Source organism: Natrix helvetica (assembly GCF_964273705.1).
Source record: "Natrix helvetica genome assembly, chromosome: 2".
NCBI classification, from domain to species: Eukaryota; Metazoa; Chordata; class Lepidosauria; order Squamata; family Natricidae; genus Natrix; species Natrix helvetica.
In genome coordinates this window covers 129,762,357-129,769,515 of record NC_138552.1, presented here as the reverse complement: position 1 = coordinate 129,769,515, position 7,159 = coordinate 129,762,357, and the positions used below count along the sequence as shown (strand labels likewise).

The window sequence follows — 7,159 nt, the reverse complement described above, 5'->3', positions numbered from 1 at the left end:
TACAGTATATGTATATATTGTATATGCATGTATATTCACACATCAAGAATGCTGTAATTCAGTGTTTCCCTAAAAGGTGTGTGTCTCTGTGTGTGTGTGTGTCTTCAACTGAAGTATTATATTACAGGAGTATTAGATTGCTTTTATTTTTCCTTCACTAAACTACACCCACACTATGTCAGCTTACCCAATGTTCTCACTAGAAGTTTTTTCAAGCACTAGTACTACTCACTACTAGAAATACCAGTTTGGTATTACGGCACCAGGAGACCTTGAGTACTAGTCCTGCCTTAGAAACAAAGCCAGTTGGTGACACTGAACCACTCACTCTTCTCAGCCCTCAGAAGGAGGCAAAGGCAAACCGTTTCTGAAATACCTTGCCAAGAAAACTGCAGGGACTTGTCAAGAAATCAGGATGGATTAAAATGCAGTATGTGTATGTATGTATTATATAAGGTATATAAATCTTAGTTAATTCCAGTTGAGTTTAAGTTGCAATTCTTAAATCAGAAATAAATGCTTGTCAGGTTATCTTCTCTATTTTCCATTTTTATATATATATGCACAATATACAAAAACCCAAAACTTCATACTACAAAATCCTTAAAATGATGACCCTCAGGATCTTTATTGAAAGGACAGGAGCACACTTACTGTGTTCGGTATTATGATGTATTTGTTCTCTGTAAACTCATCCCTATATTTACAATGACAGTGGAAGGTTGCCAGCCTGGGCTTTATTTTGTGGCTTGAACACAAGCTTATGCTTTTTCAATTTCCCATTCTGAGCTGTGCTTGTCTCTGTTTGAGGAATATGGAATCTATCACATCATGTACATGTCAAGGCCTGCCATAAGAATGATGGAGTTCGATTGTGCATCTTCTGGCAAGCATCTTAATGGAGGTTAAGGTTTAACGTACAGAGAGAGACTTTAGTTTTAATTTTTTTTCCCTTTAGTTTTAGCAGCACAAGCAATGCATTTGTAAAACTCTTCCAACAATACTGTTACATATCCCCCATCCCTAGGCCAAGATCCATAGAGGGAGATGTGTGTCCAGGAGAGAGAAGAAGGCAGACAGCCAAAGCTCTGCTTGTTCTTTCACTGCAGTTCTTCCCACTGTGAAACAGGCTGCCTTCTGTGCAATTTTAAAAGTGTGGTCTGTTCAGCTGTATAAAAAAGTTGAGGGACCACTGGAGCTGTACACACAGTTTGCTCCCATGCATACATATATGTTTTAGGCTAAACCATCCCATGGCCTAGGTTTTCTTGGATAATTTTCTCACCTGCTAGTGAAATTCAAGCACCCGTTATCCCCTCTGTTTCCGTCTAAAGCATCCTTGGACTTTTCAGAACCGTCTTTCATTATTTTGTGTCGATGATCAACAAAGTCAATGGATAACAGTCTTAAAGAACTGAGAGCACTAATATATATTTCATATTTTTATTAAAGACTTTTTTTTAAAAAAGGAAAATAAAGATGAGCCCCCAAAATATGAAGTAAAAAATAAAACAAAGAAGTCTAAAGGTGCAAAAAAAGGTTGTTTTTTTAAGAAAGAAAAATAGAACAGAAAGAAAAATGATACAAATAAGTAGCCTCTGATCTTCTTTACTGCAAATATAAGTACAATTCTAAATTTTCCTCTGATTCTATGATTGCAACATAACTCTTCTCTCTGTAATCTATCCTAATCATCGAAGCCATAAATCATAAATTAATTTTTTTCTGTTTCATGCAAATGTCCATAAAGGTTTTCCAGTCATAGATAAATGTAAACACTGTCTCTTCTCTGATCAAAGAGGTTAATTTAGCTATGTCAGCAAATTCCATCTTCTTCACCAACCGCTCCTTCTTGTGAGCAATGCCAAATCTTTCCCTCTTTATATATACAATAATCTTGCTGATAATCTTATGTACAAAAACAATGTTCCATGCCTTTTTTTTTCAATTGTTTGTTGATCAATCCCAAAAGAAAAACCTCTGACCTCAGTTGTATATTAATCTTTAAAATCACCCGAATCAGTTTATGTACTGTATTTAAATCCAGAAATTTCTAATTTTTTTAACATCCGCAAAACATCACAAAATGTCCCTCCTTGTTCACATTTCCAGCATAAAGTGGAAGTGCCTTTATACAATCTAGATATTTTTTTCTAGTACATATACTAACGGTACATTGTTTTATAAGAATTCTCCTTATTTATATATAGCCTAGTGTAATTGTCAATCCTTTCAGCTACCAATTTTGCCATTGTTGGTAGCTTTATATTATAGCTAGTTTTTAGTTCACTTATCATAGATTCTTTCAATTGTTCTTTTGTTTCGATTTCAAAAAAACTTTATACACTTTTGCAATTACATGTTCATCATTTGTACATAATTCTATTTCAAATTCAGTTTTACAGTCTTCAAACTTGTATATTCCTCTGTCTACTTTAAATCTTTCAAATAACTATTAATATAAATTGAAAACTACACCTCTCTGGCACCAAAATTCTAATAATCTCACAATAAATTGGGAATTTGTGTTTGCTTATTATTTCTCATATATAAAATACATGAGGGCAAGAAAGGTTTGGAACACAACTTGGGTTTGTATCTGTTCCATATTCTCAGTATGACATATCTAACTTAAATGATTTTTTAAATTTACATTAACCTTGACTTTATTGTACCACAAATATTCATGCCACCTAAATCTCAGGTTCTGTTCTTCTAACTCCAAAACCCTTTTATTTCTCAGCAACACCCACTATTTCTTCAAAATCAAACAGGAAGCAGCAAAATGCAATTTTAAATCAGGTAAACCCATTCCTCCTATTTCCTTTGCATCTGGTAACACCTTATATTTAAACCAGAGATTTTTTTTCCTGCCACATAAATTTAGATACATCCTTTACCAGTGTTTAAATGGTGCATGAGTTGACAAAACTGAAACAAAAATATCACTGTAGGTAAAACATTCATTTTTAATCACATAAATTCTCAGCAATGACACTTGCATTTCTCGCACCTTGACATGTATTTTTCTTAAAGTTCATTTCATTCTGTCTTAACCTACTTATTTAGAAACAACATACAATTCATATTTGTCATAGTATTACCTAGATATTTTACCTTCTCAATCATAAAACCCATTTTATTCAATTCTCATTGATCTATTTTTATATTTTTGTTAACATCTTCATCTCCTGTTCATTAAAATTGAAAGCTAATCCACCACACTCTTTTAATTTGTTCATAAACATTTAATTGCTTGTAAAGGCTTCTACAAAACTAACACATGCAAAAACCTTAACTTAAAATGTCCCAAAGGTGCTTTTTTCAAAAGACAACTGGACTTCGTTTTTCCTTGAAGACGTTTCACTTCTCATCCAAGAAGCTTTTTCAGTTCTGACTGAATGGTGGGGGAATGAAAGGATTTATATTCCTTTCAGTCATCCAATGGCTAGTTTTTCATCATGTTGCTCCAAATGTTCCAAAATGTCCAACACATTTAATTGCCAACTGCCAAAATGTCTGTCTTTTAAGTACCTTTGAGGTAAAAACCTACATTGATCCTCATGAATAAATTATTGCAAAATTATTTTCAGTCTATCCGATAGAATCATTATGAACAATTTGTAGTCATTATTTGATAACATATCAGGCTATAGTTTCTTAAAGTCTTTAGGTACTGGCCTCTTTCCAACTCTCTGTCATCTTTCTTTACTGTAAGGCAAGTTCATCACGCTTTGTAAAGTTAGTAAAAAGTTCATCCTCAAAATGTTTATAATAAGAGCCTGCAAATGCATTAATTTCTATGAATAAAATTCTATAGTTTTCTTGCTAGTTAACCTTGAAATTATTTCTCTTTTTTTCTCCTAACTCCACCTGATAGTTATTATATCTCAGTAGAGTGACAGCAGCTGTCACCTATCTGATCTTGCTATAAAAATATTGCACATTATCTTCTCATCCTATCCAATAGATGATATTCAGCTAAACTGCACATACGTTTAACGCTTTAGTCCAGGTTGCAGTTCTGACCAATCATGATTTTCAGGTATTGTCTAGTTTAAATTCCTACTACCTGTATTCCATTTGGCCAGGGTTGAAAGCGATGGGAAGATGCAGTACAACAACATTTGGAAGGCTATATTTTTCTACACCTTCATTATAGAAATAGACATTGGGCAATTATTGAATGATTATTCCAGGACAATAAAGTTATAATAATAGCTTATAGGGTATAAATATAGATTTTCAGAAAATGTCAAATCTTTCAGTAGACACTAACTGAATACAGTTTTAGTGCTTATAAAACTGTTCCTTGCTACATGGTTTTAATCATATTTATGGCATGGATTCCAAACTATGATGTGTCATACAGAATAATTTATAAGATTAATAATAGTAGTTTTGATTGGGGTATAATATTTGTGTAGAAGAAAAACACTGAATAATTCTAAAGTGTTTGTTTTTTTCACTTTGTTTTTAATAAATATTTGAACATATTTCACCTTTTCTAGAAACTTTTCACATATGTCATAGTTTCTTTCTTTTTCTTTCTTTCTTTCTGTCTTCTTTCTTTCTCTCTTTCTTTTTCTTTTTGTCTCCTTTTTCTTCCCTCCCTTTCTCCCTTTCCCCTTTATTTCACTGATTTAAACCTGCTTATAAGCTAAGTATTCCACACTCAGATACTTCCTAAATGAGATTGAAACAGGTTATCTATCATCCATCAACCATCTATCATCTATCAATTATCTATCAATCATCTATCAATCATCTAATCTATCATCTATCTATCATCTATCTATCTATCTATCTATCTATCTATCTATCTATCTATCTATCATCCATCCATCCATCCATCCATCCATCCAACTAACTAACTAACTAACTAACTAACTATTATCTCTATCTCAATCTAATTTATGTACTGCCAATCTCACCTAAGAGCCTCTGGACAATTTTACAAATACTCATTTTTCCATATTTTAGCCATTTGTGCTTAGACAACACCTCCACAAAAATTGGCTTGATTTGAATCATGTTGCTTATGCACCAAGCAATGATCTTTCAATGATCATCAATGTTCCTTAAATATTGCATTTAGATTTGGTAACCCTGAACTTTTATTATTGTACTATTTCACTCTCTAAATTTTAAAAATAAACATCATTTGCTTTAAATAGTTTGTATAGCTATTACTTAGTGTGGAATGGTAATATTAAAATAAAGATAAAAGTGTAAATAAAGAAACAGAAATACTTACTGTTTTGCCATGAAAATCCTAAAAATGTATTACGTTTGCTGTTTTAACCATAAATAAGTAATGTCTATCTTTATTTCACCTTTCCTTATTTGTAAATATCGGTAGAACACCCAGCTACTTCATAAGAAATTCTTGTATTCTCAATCAAATCTTTGTGCTACCCAAAGATAATTCAAGCCAATTCTCATGAACAGGAATCTCAAACATTTTTAATCAAGGACAATTGTATTGCCAAGTCTTACAGGTAGTCCTCGATTTATAACCACAATGGAGCCTGCTGTGACAGTCAGAAAGCAGGTCATCCACATGACTGACCCAATCTAATTTTTTGGGTGTGTGTGTGTGTTGTTAAATGAACGTGGCTGTTGTAAAGCAAATGTGGCATTTAAGTGAATGCTGTGATCATGAAATGAACCTTGTGGTCAGTAAACTAACCCATTGTTCACTATGGGGCATTTTTGCCATTTACCAGAAGTAAATGACGGTTTTCTGGGGAGGGGGATTGGAAACTGAAATCACATGACTTGTGGATGCTGCAAACAGCTGTAAATGCAAATCAGTTGCTGAGCATTCGAAATGCGGTCACATAAACAGCAGAGGGGCAGTTGCTGGAACTTTGGAACCAATTTGTAAGTACTTTTGCCCGAAGTCTGGTTGTAAATCGAGGACTATCTGCATTAACTTTGTTCATTTTTAATGATGGACATAGCAACATTGGACTGCATGGTGGAATTACCATTCACGTCAATTCTTCTCATCTAACTATCTCCCCAACCATCCCAATTTGGCACCAGAATCAGTACCTTATTTGCTTCCTTAGGCAGCTGTTAATCACTGCAAATTTATTCATCCAATGTTTTGCTATGCAGGTCTAGCAGTGTTACTGTCCCATTGCTTGGATTGAGTCTACTTTTATGTTTCAGGAAGTCGGGATCGAACCAATACAATCTGAAAACAATTTAGAAATATCAGTTCTCTAGGCGAAGACTGAGAAGGAAGATTGGCTATGGCATTCGTGGTTGCTGAAAAAGGGATGCCAAGAAAGATGTCAGTTTTTGATGTAAGGAAAGTTCTGCTTAATTGCATTTAAAAGAAGATTACAATGTTTACTGCTTCTTTGTGAGTGAAGGGGTGGGATTTGTCTCAAAGTAAGTATACAGCTTAATTTCAGAAACCACCGTCAGCTCTTTCTTTTTTCTTCTTTATAGTGTTACTGAATGAATTAAATCTATCAACAAAGTATGAGATCTGAGGTAAGAGCTCTTTGTGACAAGTACCAAAAAACATAATGCTGTGTTACAGATATTTACGGTGAGGTAAAGATGATCTCATCATCTGAATTAGATTTGCATTACACATATTCAAAAGGATGGCGTGTTTTGAGAGCAGATTATATTCACTCAATTAGAACTTTACATTTCCACAAATATATTGGTTTGGTGAATGTATGTAATGTTATTTCTCAGATTTTCACATTTATGTTCCAAGTCTAGATGGGATTTTGTACTAATAATCTTTAAATTAGTCAGGCTCTCCTTTCCCAAACTTAATTAAAGCCAGCATTGCAGCTCTCCTGAAGAAAAGCTGAGTTTGCATAATGGAAAGCAAAACAGTTTTAAGAAAAGGCAGCACTAATCATGATTATTGCAGCAAATCACAGTAAATACCATTGTCCAAGCCAAGAGGCAAATTGATAGTAGTAGTGTATTCTCTCTCTAAAAAAAATAGAAGAAGTAAGAACTTGCTATATAAGCACGTATTAGACCCTTTTTTCTAAATAAGGAGGCAGAAAAACCATTCTAGGATTGTTTGTGTTTTCAAAATAACATTCTAAATGTTAGCCAATCTGCATATTCAGAAAAAGTACCGTACATAGTATGTATTTCTGCAACTGCATATGTT

At 33.5% G+C, this 7,159-nt stretch overlaps 1 long non-coding RNA gene across 2 annotated transcripts; it reads left to right on the top strand.

Annotated features, from left to right (window-relative positions):
• Nucleotides 1-280: 280 nt before the first annotated feature.
• On the top strand, nucleotides 281-6,502 carry LOC309387973. Of its 2 annotated transcripts, none has more exons than XR_014174702.1 (3): nucleotides 281-440; nucleotides 6,181-6,317; nucleotides 6,466-6,502. It is a non-coding gene; the product is annotated as an uncharacterized lncRNA (long non-coding RNA). The 2 variants fall into 2 exon arrangements; XR_014174703.1 differs by having other exon boundaries at nucleotides 281-456.
• The last annotated feature ends 657 nt before the right edge of the window (nucleotides 6,503-7,159 follow it).